The following is a 14,253-nucleotide window of genomic DNA, read 5'->3' as shown; positions in this document are numbered from 1 at the left end:
CACAACTCAGTGTCTCAGCATTTCACTTGCTGTAAGTTGGGCAAGATGAACCTGGTTCATTAACAACAGCATGTAGCAAATGAAGAAGCGTTTATGCAAGAAAGTCCACTATAACTCAGTAAGAACAGCTACAGTGGGTAGAACTTGAATTATAACCCACTCCTTCTCCCAGCTCACTGCGACAGAGACTCCGTTTCAGGTGAGTACAGCCAAGACCCCAGGGCTCCCGCTTTCCCCAGTTCCCAGTCCAGCACTGCGGTAGCTTCTTGGGAGGAGCAGGTGACAAGAACTTCTCATCTTTCCAGCTACATGTTGCAGAGACTAAATCCCAAGGGCTGCAGCCATAGTGATTGGGAGTTCTAGCTGGTCCCCATTCACAGGGTGGTTCTTAGCCTCGGGGCAGCGTGCTGGGAACATTGGCGCGTGATTGTCCTCACCCAGCTTGTTGATAGAGCAGAGGCTCTGTGCTAGAAAAGACTAGGAAGCTGAGAAGATTAGAGGCTACTGTCTCCACTACTGCCCTGCTCCTATAGAGGGGTATAACTCCAAAAGAGGCAGGTACCCCCGAGAAGTAACCCACTCTTTTCCCCAGCTTCAGAGCAGTGGTCAGTGTTCTGATCAGTGGTATGGACAGGCCTTTAAGCAGAGAGTCCGGAAGCTCTCGCTAAGGAACTAACTTTACTTGAAACAGAGTGTGAGGAAGTTCAAGTTTAAGAGCATTCTCAGAAACAGTGCATTTTTGTGTAAACAAAATTTGAGGGCCTGGTATCTTCTTGAGCATTACAAACTAAGCCTTAGGTCAGCTAGTTTACCAGAGAGAATCAGGGAAAGATATGTAAAAAATGTGTCATTTGAGCAATTCCACTGCTCAATTTATAAAAATATTCACAAATATGGACAGAGATTTAGAGATGATTTTCACTGTGTTATCACTGAGAATAACCAAAACACCCAATGATAACTGGTTAATAAATGATATGTTTATACAAAGAAATATAGTCATTATGAATTGTTTTGTGCACATTTAATAAGTTGGGAAAATCCTCATAATTTTAACTGAAGCAAAATTCAGAACTAAATGCTCAGTGTAACCCTACTTTTTTAATGAATGCACACACAGGAAAAGACTAGATATAAACATATCACAGTGTTAATAGTGGTGGTATTACTGTTCCAAGGGCTTCACAGGTGATGCTAGTGGTTAAAGAACCCACCTGCTAATGCAGGAGACTTAAGAGATGTGGGGTTCAATTCCTGGGTCGGGAAGATCCTCTGGAGTAGGGCATGGCAATCCACCCCAGTATTCTTGCCTGGAGAATCCCATGGATAGAAGGCCCTGGCAGGCTAAGTCCATAGAGTTGCAAAGAGTCGGACACAACTGAAGTGACTTAGCACACATGACTGTAGCCTACCAGGCTCCTCTGTCCATGGGGTTTCCCAGGCAAGGATATTGGAGTATGTTGTCATAGCCTTTTCCAGGGGATCTCCCCAACCCAGGGATCGAACTCATGTCTCTTAGTCTCCTGCATTGACAAGTGGATTCTTTACTGCTGAGCCACCAGAGAAGCCCATGTGCTCCAGTTATCCCCTTCTTAAAAGAACAACAATCATATTGCATTAGGGTCCACAGAAATGGGAGGGACCTAACAGAAGCAGAAGATATTAAGAAGAGGTGGCAAGAATACATAGAAGAACTGTACAAAAAAGATCATGACCCAGATAATCACGATGGTATGATCACTCACCTAGAGCCAGACATCCTGGAATGTGAAGTCAAGTGGGCCTTAGGAAGCATCACTACGAACAAAGCTAGTGGAAGTGATGGAATTCCAGTTGCACTAATTCAAATCCTAAAAGATGATGCTGTGAAAGTGCTGCACTCAATATGCCAACAAATTTGGAAAATTCAGCAGTGGCCACAGGACTGGAATAGGTCAGTTTTCATTCCAATCCCAAAGAAAGGCAATGCCAAAGAATGCTCAAACTACCACACAATTGCACTCATCTCACATGCTAGTAAAGTAATGCTCAAAATTCTCCAAGTCAGGCTTCAGCAATATGGGAACCATGAACTTCCAGATGTTCAAGCTGAATTTAGAGAAGGCAGAGGAACCAGAGATCAAATTGCCAACATCTGCTGGATCATCGAAAAAGCAAGAGAGTTCCAGAAAAAAACATCTATTTCTGTTTTATTGACTATGCCAAAGCCTTTGACTGTGTGGATCACAATAAACTGTGGAAAATTCTGAAGGAGATGGGAATACCAGACCACCTGACCTGCCTCTTGAGAAACCTGTATGCAGGTCAGGAAGCAACAGTTAGAACTGGACATCCAACCATCTCATCCTCTGTTGTCCCCTTCTCCTCCTGCCCTCAATCTTTCCCACATCAGGGTCTTTTCAAATGAGTCAGTTTTTCACATCAGGTGGCCAAAGTATTGGAGTTTCAGTTTCAGCATCAGTCCTTCTAATGAATATTCAGGAGTGATTTCCTTTAGGATGGACTGGTTGGATCTCCTTGCAGTCCAAGGGACTCTCAAGAGTCTTCTCCAACACCACACTTCAAAAGCATCAATTCTTCAGTGCTCAGCTTTCTTTTAGTCCAACTCTCACATCCATACATGACTACTGGAAAAACCATAGCCTTGACTAGATGGACCTTTGTTGGCAAAGTAATATCTCTGCTTTTTAATATGCTATCTAGTTTGGTCATAACTTTTCTTCCAAGGAGCAAGCATCTTTTAATTTCATGGCTGCAGTCACCATCTGCAGTGATTTTGGAGCCCCCCAAAAATAGTCTGCCACTGTTTCCTCTGTTTCCCCATCTATTTGCCATGAAGTGGTGGGACCGGATGTCATGATCTTCGTTTTCTGAATGTTGAGCTTTAAGCCAACTTTTTCACTCTCCTCTTTCACTTTCATCAAGAGGCTCTTTAGTTCTTCACTTTCTGCCATAAAGGGTGATGTCATCTGCATATCTGAGGTTATTGATATTTCTCCCAGAAATCTTTATTCCAGATTGTGCTTCATCCAGCCTGGCATTTTGCATGATATACTCTGCATATAAGTTAAATAAGCCCGGTGACAATGTACAGCCTTAATGTACTCCCTTCCCAATTTGGAACCAGTCTGTTGTTCCATGTCCAGTTCTAACTATTGCTTCTTGACCTACATAAAGATTTCTCAGGAGGCAGGTAAGGTGGTCTGGTAGTCTCATCTCTTTAAGAATTTTCCAGTTTGTTGTGATCCACACAGTCACAGGCTTTGGTGTAGTCAATAAGGCAGAAGTAGATTTTTTTTTTTTCTGGAATTCTCTTGCTTTTTCTATGATCCAGCAGATGTTGGCAATTTGATCTCTGGTTCCTCTGCCTTTTCTAAATTCAGCTTGAACATTTGGAAGTTCATGGTTCACGTACTGTTTAAGCCTGGCTTGGAGAATTTTGAGCACTACTTTGCTAGCGTGTGAGATGAGTGCAATTGTGCAATAGTTTGAACATTCTTTGGCATTGCCTTTCTTTGTGATTGGAATGAACAACTGACATTATCTTGTCCTGTAGCCACTGCTGAATTTTCCAAATTTGCTGACATATTGAGTGCAGCATTTTAACAGCATCATCTTTTAGGATTTGAAATAGCTCAACTGGAATTCCATCACCTCCACTAGCTTTGTTCATAGTGATATTTCCTAAGGCCCACTTGACTTAAAATTCCAGGATATCTAGGTGCATGATCCAGCCATAATGAATAAAACTGCTCGAATCATCCCTGAGCAATTTTTTATGTGCACATATGTTTCCAACTTATTTGGGTAAATACTAAGGAGCATGAATCCTGAATTGCATGATTAGAGTATGTTTAGTAAGAATCTGTCAAACTCTCTTCCAAAACGGCTCTATCGTTTTGTATTCCCACCAGCAATGGATGAGAGTTCCTGTCGCTCCACATCCTCGTCAGTGTTTGGGGTTCTGACCCTTCTAACAGGTATGTGCTTGTCTCATTGTTCTAGTTTGCTTTCCCCTGATGACCGGTGATGTATAGTGTCTTCTCATGTGCTAATTTGCCATCTGGATATCTTCTTTGTGTCTGTTCAGACCTTTGGTCCAGTTTTTAAGAAATGAGTTATCCATTTTTCTTATTGACTTTTAAGTCCTTTGTGTATTTTGAATAATAGTCCTTAATCATGTCTTTTGCATATATTTTCTCCTCATTTATGGTTCATCTTTTACCTTGATCTTTTCAAGATTTTTAAGAAACGCGTTAATCTGATGCTTTTCAGATTATGGTGAAAAGATAGAATTGCTGTTATTATTAGGAATATTATCCATTTCTAAGGGAGCATTTTGGAAATTGGGTTGGGGGATTTTGGGTGTCACAATGTCGGTAACACTTATTGAGCAGTGTCCAGGAATGCTAACTGTCCCACAAAACATAAGAATACTGCCTTGGGAAGAGTTATCCCACATCCCACATAATTATCAAGTATTCCATCAAACATTGAAATAGCTGACAAGTCTATGAATCATTGTGTAATTTTATAACTTTAATCCACTCTTCATAGAAATAGTTTTTAAACATGGTTTCATGTATTCTAAAAAGTTTAACTACAACTATTTTATATATAAAAGTGTATATTTATTTTAGATTTTTATCAAGCAGTATTCACCATTTTTAAAAGTTTCATCACAATTTGCTATACTTCTGGAGGTAATGAGTTGTGAAGAAAACACTAGTGTATCTGTCTACACCTGTAACTGGTCGCCCCTGATTCTGCATTTGGCTGTAAGTGTGTAACTACTTCACTGTTTACTTTTCAATAAACTACCGGCCACGCAATAACATAGATGAATGCTTGACATTTTGCCAAAAGAAAGAATCTGATATCAAAGAGTACATACTAGAGGACTCCATATAAAGTTCTAAAATAGAAAAAATAAATTGTAGCAATAAATAGAATTTTTAGGTCTTAGAGTCTCCACATGTTCACTCACTATGTCCACCTTTTAAGTCCTGAATCATATTTATGATAGGTGCTTTTTAAAGTTCTTATCTGCTGTTTCAAACAGCGGGGCTACACAAAAGTCTGTGTCGTTTGGTTTAATTTGTCCTAAATTATGGTTGGTATTTCTCTCTCTTTTTTCCCTTGTCTAGTTATCGTAAATTATATTGACATTGAGATAGTACATTGTAAACAATGAAAACTTTGTTTTCCCTTGAAGGACATTTTACTTAAATTGTCAGTGGCCCTTTAGATCCTCTCAGACTTGGTTTTTAATGTTTGAGCTCGTCTTCTTTAGTTGTGGCCTTGGTCCTAGGATATGACTCTTATTTGGGCACCTGATTTTCACTGGCAAGTTATAGTCTCTCTGTTGTCTTGAATGCCCAATATGCTCCATGAAATCTCTCCATCTCTGGTTTGCCTATAGCTCCAACATCATCCAGTCTAGTATGATTTGAAATATCTGCATTCATTCATCTCCAGTTTTACCATAGTCACCCTCTCCTAGGGCTCCTGGCAATTTTTTTCTACATATTTACACCCCAGTTCTATAACAAAGATCTATGGACGAATCCCTGTGCTGACTTCTGTCTCCCTCCATCACATCCTTTTTCTCTATTCTCTGGCTTGCTAATTCGTTATTCCACCTGTATTTCACTGCAGTGGACCCCTGGGTGTCGGGGACTGTCAGATGAAGGTACTTTCTTTTCTGCCCCGGAGAAGGTACTTTTCTTTACTGGCCTGGGCCCCTGAAAATATAACACCATAGGAGGAATTCTAAGTTGTGTGTCTGAGTAGTTCAACTGAATTTTCCTCATTTTTTTAAAAAGTGTATGTCAGTCTTACCTTTTAATCATAGTTACATTAGCATTTGCTCTCTTGGATTCAGATAGTTCTTTATATCCTTATCTGTTTATCCTCTCCACATGAGTGAAGGAGTAGAGGATAATTCTATATCATAACACTCTTGTCCCTGAATATTCCTCCTTCAGCTAAATCTCCCTATATACTGGTGAAGAAAGCACAAGCCACCAGAATCTAACAGTTGTTAATCATGTTTATTCACGAAGTTGAGCTGGCTGATCCGGATGGCTAGAACCTCGCCCTCAAAGCACATGTGTTTGCTAAGTTGCTTCAGTTATGTCTGACTCTTTGCAACCCTATGTACCTGTAGCCCTCTAGGCTCCTCTGTTCATGGGATTCTCCAGGCAAGAATACTGGAGTGGGTTGCCATGCCCTCCTTCAGGGGATCTTCCCAACCCAGGAGCTGAACCCATGTCTCATGTTTCCTGCATTAGCAGGGTTCGTCACCTTGTTTTCTTGCCAAAGAATCTAACAGTCAATTTAACTTAAAAAAAAAATGCTGTTAACCTTTGTTAACTGCTTTACCTTTAGCTGCAAGGACTGTAGACAAGCCGAGGGGAGACAGCAGGGGTCGCTGTTCCCCGTTAGTCATTCAGTGCCTGCTGACCTCCATATGCCAGGGCTTCACCAGAAATACATACATTCCTGGAAGCACTACTATAGATGCTCCCACTGCAAATGAGGAAAAACTTAAGACAACATTCTACCTGTGATTTGAATGACTGAAGTTCTATTAACTCCCCACAAGGAGGCTCCATTATCAAGTACAATTCTCAAAGAGGGACAGATCAACCATTTAAAAGTGTCACAGCATGGTACATTTAAGTGCTTTAACATTCTTGTTCACAATTTGGTTCTCATAAAAATACAGTAGCATCTTAGTGCTATTTAAGTTAAGTTAGTGCAAAGTTGAGGCAAATGGATCATGTGTTAGTTAATGTTAGTTATTTCCAACTCTTTGCAACCCCATGGACTGTAGCCTGCCAGGCTCCTCTGGCATGGAATTCTCCAGGCAAGAATACTGGAGTGAGTAGCCATTCCCTTCTCCAGATCTTCCCAACCCAGGGATCAAACTCATGTCTTGTACTGCAGGCAGATTCTTTACTGTCTGAGCCACCAGAAAAGCCCTGGTTATGTAATGTATTATACCCATAATTTAAATTAAGCTGAGGGCATAGAGTAAAACTGTGTGTTTGTGGGATAGAGAGGGTTAAAGGGTGGTAATTATTTTTTAAAACTATATAAAAATTTAAAACAATTTCCTTATGCTTCAGTTTTTACATTTTCTCCAGCAGTTGTCACATAGGTTCAACTTTGGCTTTCTAAGTCAAGTAAGAAAGATTATTAATCTTTGGCTAAAATTCTTGCCGTTTATAAGGCAACACTATTACCTGTTTGGTAGCACACAGGGCTGTGGCATTATATCACTCTTTAAAACTGAAGCAGTGATTACTTCTTATTGGATGATGCAATCTCTTAAAATATTGGTAATAATATTTATAAATGGCCAAAAAGTTAGTTGACGTATTTAATCAGAAATGTAGACTAAATGATTATTTATACAATTAATATCTGTGTCAACATAGGATGTTAAAACTAGGTGTTTGGTTTAACATTATACAATGTTGCAACATTTTTTGCCTCCTAATTCTCTGAAAAAAGAACTTATAAGTAAGACTAATGCTGCTGCCGCTGCTGCTAAGTCACTTCAGTTGTGTCCGACTCTGTGCGACCCCATAGACGGCAGCCCACCAGGCTCCCCCATCCCTGGGACTCTCCAGGTAAGAACACTGGAGTGGGTTGCCATTTCCTTCTCCAGTGCATGAAAGTGAAAAGTCAAAGTGAAGTCGCTCAGTCATGTCCGACTCTTAGCGACCCCATGGACTGCAGCCTACCAGGCTCCTCCGTCCATGGGATTTTCCAGGCAAGAGTACTGGAGTGGGGTGCCATGTTCAAATCATTCATTTAATAAATTATTAAATCATTTATTTCATAACATGTGTTGATAAAGTGTCAGGGCAACTGAGAGACAGGTTTCTTTATGTGGAAAATAGAATGAGGCTTCTAATTTGGGAGTTCTAGTCTTCTAAGACTTTATCCTTTAGAGTGAGATTTTGAATTTAGTTAGAATTAACTAGAGTCTCTGCTAGGTCCTCTGCTTACATCACTTATTTCATATCTGTGGGCCAGATATTGCTATTCCCATTCCACAGATGAAGAGACTGAGATTCAAAGAAACAACTTATTCAAGATCACATAGGCAGCTAAACAACAACTAGAATCAGAAGTACTGGAACCCCCAGCAGGAGTGGGGGAAGGTAGGGATGAGGTATGGGAGGCAGGGTGATGTGAAATGAGCATACCCTCTCATCTGAGAGCTCTGAAAGCTGTGATTTATCTCTATTAGCATGCCTCCCTCATCTTCATCAGGCTCTCTGCTGCCAGATGGAGCTTGACTTTTTTTTTTCCAGTTTGAATTTCAGCATCAATATTATATTTGAAATGTAAGAGTGAAATTGACATCTGTGATAACTTGTTAAATGATGACTGGGTGCCCAGGCAACCAGCTCCTGACTGTCCGTCCTCTCTTCCTAAGGGTCAGGACTGTGCATGGCCCCTCTGATGATAGAGTAAACCTCATGGCCATGTCTCAGGGCAGCCTGAGCCAGGTGGTCAGGGACTAACAGACTCACGCATGTCCCTGTGCACCTGGAGGAACCTGGTTTCCTTGCAGATGCTCAGGCTGCCTGATGAACTCCCCCCTTCCCTCGTTGAGCACACCCAGCCTGACTGCTGCTGCTGCTGCTGCTAAGTCGCCCCAGTCGTGTCCGACTCTGTGCAACCCCATAGACGGCAGCCTACCAGGCTCCCCTATCCCTGGGATTCTCCAGGCAAGAACACTGGAGTGCGTTGCCATTTCCTTCTAGAATGGAGTAAACCTGCGTGGCTTGGGAGCCCCTCCAGTCGTCCCCTCAGGAAGCATTAAAGCTTGCTTCTATTGCTTTTACCTTGTAGGCAGACCCACCTCTTGAGAGGAAAGCAATTCTCTTAGTTCTTTGGAAATGGAAAGGGAATCTTACAGTCTTATGTTAAGGCTAAAACAGATTGACCTCAGATTATCCATACAGACTGCCTCTGGGAACTGGGATTGGTCAGTTTCTCTTACAAGTGATGCACAATCAGACAAGGGCTGGATGGGAATGTTTTTCGGCTGTGGATTCTTTCTCTTAATTTTGTGAGACCCACAACAGAACAACACTCTTCCACCTCCAGACATTAATAAATATTAAAGTCGGGTCAATTCAGGGCTTCCTGACTAAAAATGCAAAACACGAGAGGTGGAATAGCAAATGTGGTCATGTGTAAAGGTTCTGTTGTCTTTTACTGAACATTCTCTGAGTATCTCCTAAACTTCTTCCTGTGACATACTTTGAAGGGAGGGGAAGAAATCTCTTCCTAAAGAAGATAAAGGGGAGAAAGAAGAGGGGCCTGACAAGGGAGGGAAGGGGATAACAAGTTCGTCAAAAAGGAAAGAGAGAGAGAAGTTGGCTGCAATTATAGGGTGTCAGATGAGCAACAAAAATATTAGTCTGAAATATTTACTGAGCATCTACTATGTGCCACAGTCTCAGTTAGACTCCAGGTGAAAGCAGGGGAACAAACAATTGTTTTGTCTTACAGAGCCGTAGATTGAGAGAAGCACAAAATCTATTTAAAGGAGGTTGCTAATACCTTCTTAGTTCATTCTGTTTTACTCTATTACTCTCATCCCCCATAGCTTTGTCCATGTTGTTCATTTTGCTCAGTTGCTAAGTTGTGTCTGACTCTTTGCAACCCCATGGACTGTAGCATGCCAGACTCCTCTGTCCTCCACTGTCTCCTGGAGTTTGCTCAAATTCATGTCCACCGAGTCAGTGATGCTATCTAACCATCTCATCCTCTACCACCCCCTTCTCCTGTTACCTTCAATCTTTCCCAGCATCAGGGTCTTTTTCATAAACCTAAGTAAATAGAAATGAATTTACTCTGGACTATTAGGATATAACATTGCATAATTTTTTTTCCAATTTAACTTTCTTTTTGCTTTCCTAATTGAGGTAATGTTTTTGTATTCCTGCATGTCTACATATTTTAAAAGAGCTGATAAAAATATATTTGTTCCCAGTTAGGCTAGTTAATCAGCCTATTTACAAAAATTTTCCTGAGCAACATGTAGAGTGAAAAAAGTCAGTCAAGAGTGGATTTTGTTTTATATCAGTAACTGGAATAGATGTCAGACAAAACCTGAAATTAAACATAGTGTTGGATTTAGCATGAAGCAGATAACAGTCTATCAAAAAAATAAGAAATTAAGTACTCTTGTGTACCAAAGCGTTTAAGTCAATAACAGAGGTAAACTCGAGGTCAGTGCTGTCATAAGTTCTATATTATAGATTCCAGATTATTCTTTGCTTTGGAGCCAAAAACACTGATGAACTTTGTATCTGCAACTTACCTTTTAAATGATCAAACTGCAAGTGGAAGAGAGCAGGAGGCAGCGTTGCTGTTACACAGTAGAGAGGGAAAGAATAAACCTTGTTTCAACTGGTCCCCTGGGCATCTTTTAGTATTCTCCTGCCTAACTTGGCAGTAAAGAGTAAGTGCTCTGAGGGGAGCATAGTGAGCAGGGATTTCGCTTACACAGTAATGAAGGTCTGGGTCACCTGAGTAGGTAAGCCATCTAGATTAGCAGAAGTTCTAGCCAAGGGAGAGGGGGATTTGAGATGTGTTAGAGGAAGAAGATGCTGAATATTCACTGCAGCTCTCAGATCAACTGCTATAGTGGGATCACCCCACTAATGTTATCCCATAAGTTTCCCAAGGGAAAGAGACCAACCAGAATCGCATGGAAGCTGTACCCCTATGGAACAAATGCTTTATACAAACCAATTGATTCCACTCTGTGGTGGGGGTGAACCATGGTGGATACTGTGACACCATGTCCAGATACCCATTTCTAGACCAAATCACTCATTTCTTTAGCTGGCAGATGTGTTACCTATTGATGGTTCATAACTAATCCCTCCCCAAGATGAAAGGAATTGCTTTACCCAGGATATGCCCACTCCCAGGAGTAGCCTATATCCAACGCCTGGTCAATTTCATTGTTCAGTGCTAAGTCGTGTCCGACTCTGCGACCTAGTGGACTATAGCACGCCAGGCTCCTCTGTCCTTCACCATCTCCTGGCAGTGTCTATTGAGTCGGTGATGCTATCATGTCTCAAATTCATGCCTGTTGAGTCGGTGATGCTGTCTAACCATCTCATCCTCTGCCACCCCTTTCTTGTTTTGCCTTCAGTCTCTCCCAGCATCTGGTCAATATAAGGGTACAAAAATCCAGGCTTCTTACCTTAATTTGGGACAGCTCTGAAGGACCTCCCAGCTGTCAAGCTTCTGTGGGTTCTGCTGAGGCCATTCCTGAAATTTCATCACAGTTCAACTTCTTTCATCCATCCTGCTTCCTTAATGCCTCACAATCTTTACTTCTGAGAACAAAAATGTACTCATACTATACTATACAATAAACTTCCTACATAATGAATTTCTTTCCTGGGAAATATAATGTAACCTTTCCCTAATATTTATTTTTCTTATTTTGACTCCTTTTCCATTTTTTTCCTTATTGGAATAGACACTTATTATGGATTTGACTTCTCTGCTTGTCATGTTTTGCCAAGAATACCATCTGCTCATTTACTGAATGTCCAGTTATTATCAAGTTAAGCCAAATAATATTACTTCTAAGAAAATTCAATTTACAATGAAATAAGTAAGACAGTTGACTAATATTCATGGAATTTGCTAGTCTTGTGACCACCCCAAACAACGGGCTTTATGAAATATTGGAGTTATTTTTTTTTTGCTGTTCATTTGTTATTGAAGTGTAAATGGTTTGCAATGTTGTGTTAATTTAAGGTGTACAACAAAGTGATTCAATTAGACATATGTGTATATACATAATATATTTCAAATTCTTTTCCCTTATAGGCTATTAAAAATAGTGAGTATAGTTCCCTGGGTTATGTAGTAGGTCCTTGTTAATTATCTATCTTATATATAGCAGTGAGTATATGTTAATCCAGACTCCTACTTTATCCCCCTTCCTTTCCTCTTTGGTAACAGTAAGTTTGTTTCTATGTCTGTTGGTCTAATTATGCCTTGTCAATGTTTGTTTGTATCACTTTTTTAGATTCCACATATAAGAATATCGTATTTGTCTTTGTCTGGCTTACTTCACTTAGTATGATCTCGAGGTCTATCCATGTTGCTACGAATGGCATCATCTTATACTTTTTGTGACTGAGTCATATTCCATTGTATGAATATGTACCACATCTTTCTTCATCTGTCAATGGATATTTAGGTTGTTTGCATGTCTTGGCTGTTGTAAAGAGTGCTGCAATGACCCTAATAACTATTTTAAACATTTGTGGAAAAGCGTATGTTTGTGACGGATTTTTATCAAAAATATGCTAGAAATATGCTATAGTTGAGTTTAACTAGTTTAGCAAACCTTAGTAAAACAAGTGTTAAGGTTTAACGAAAGAACAATATTTGGTAATTAGGTCTAAATCACTAGGAACGCATTCTAAACATTGCTATTTTAAAGTTGTGTTTTGATAAGTATTAATATATGTTCAGTCAAATCAAATAAACTGCTTTAGTTCTTTTCATAATATTTGAAACTAATAAACACCAATATGATAGTGATCTCACTTTTCAAAATTTTTGATTTATCAGAAATTTTAGCTAAGCTTTGTAGTCATGAAACACATTTCTAGGCCTAAGGTTATATTTTTCAACCTCCTACTTTCCGTCTGTGTGCTGGGCTAAGTTGCTTCAGTCCTGTCCGACTCTTTGCAACCCTGTGGACTGTAGCCCGCAAGGCTCCTCCATCCATGGGGATTCTCCAGGCTGGAATACTGGAGTGGGTTGCCATGTCCTCCTCCAGGGCACCTTCCCAACCCAGGGTAGAACCAGGGTCTCTCACATCTCCTGCGTTGTCAGGCAGGTTCTTTACTACTAGCGCCACCTGGCTTCCCTGGTGGCTCAGATGCTTTCAGTAGTTGGTTTAATTTGTCTAATTCCTTAAAAATGTTGAAAGTTTATTTCTCTAAATGAAAGATTTTATGTTAGATGACTTAAGCTTCATTTCACAACCACTTTGAAATTAACAAGGCCTGAGATATAGTAAAAAAGTAACATTGTAAAAGCTTTACAGCATCTTTGTTTTAATAGCTTTGATATTATCATTTATACACCATATGATTCACTCTTTAAAGTATACAATTTAGCGAGTTATGGTATATTCATAAACCTGTGCAACCATTATCACTAGCTGACTTTAGAACTTTTCATCACCTTCAAAAGAAACCCCATACACACACACACACACACAAAAAAGAAACCCCACACCCATTAGCAGTCACTCCTTGCTTCTCTCTCTTCCAGCTTTTGGCAACCACTAACCTCCTTTGTCTGTGGATTGGCCTATCATGGACATTCCATTTTTATGGAATCATACAACACGAGTTTTGTTGTTTTTAATTTGGTGATTGGGTTTTTCACTTAGCATATCTTCAAAAAAATTATTTTATTGAAGTATAGTTTATTTACTGTGAATTTCTACTATATAGCAAGGTGATTCAGTTATACTTATATAAACATTCTTTTTCATATTCTTTCCCATTATGATTTATCACAGTATGTTGAACCTAGTTCCCAATACTATATGGTAGGACCTTGTTGTTTATCCACTCTATATGTAATAATTTGCAGCTGCTGATCCCCAACTCCCTGTCCATCCCTCCCCTACCACCCTCTTCCTTGGCCACCACAGGTCTGGTCTCTATGTCTGTGAGTCTATTTCTGTTTCATAGATAAGTTCATTTGTGTCGTATTTTAATATTTGTCTTTAGTATTTGTCTTTCTCTTTCTGACTTCACTTAGTCTGATAATCTCTAGGGCCATCCATGTTGCTGCAAAAGACATTATTTCACTCTTTTTATGGCTGAGTAGTATTCTACTGTATCCATGTGTGATACCTTCTTTATCCATTCATCTGTCTATAGACATTTAGGTTCTTTCCATGTCTTGGCTGCTGTAAATAGTACTGCAGTGAATATTGGGGTGAATGTATCTTTTTGAATTTGAATGACAGTGCTGTCTGGATATATGCCCAGGAGTGGGTCTGTAGGATCATATGAAAGCTCTACTTTTAGTTTTTTGAGGAACCTCCATACTGTTTTCCATAGTGCCTGCACCAATTTACATTCCCACAATGGTATAGGAGGGTTCCCTTTTCTCCACACCTTCTCCAGTTTTTCAAATGATGGTTATTCTAACTGGTGTGAG

The sequence above is a fragment of the Bos indicus genome, chromosome 10, assembly GCF_029378745.1.
Source record: "Bos indicus isolate NIAB-ARS_2022 breed Sahiwal x Tharparkar chromosome 10, NIAB-ARS_B.indTharparkar_mat_pri_1.0, whole genome shotgun sequence".
In the NCBI taxonomy this organism is placed as follows: Eukaryota; Metazoa; Chordata; class Mammalia; order Artiodactyla; family Bovidae; genus Bos; species Bos indicus.
The sequence above is the reverse complement of the archived record's forward strand: the minus strand, read 5'-3'. Positions refer to the sequence as shown.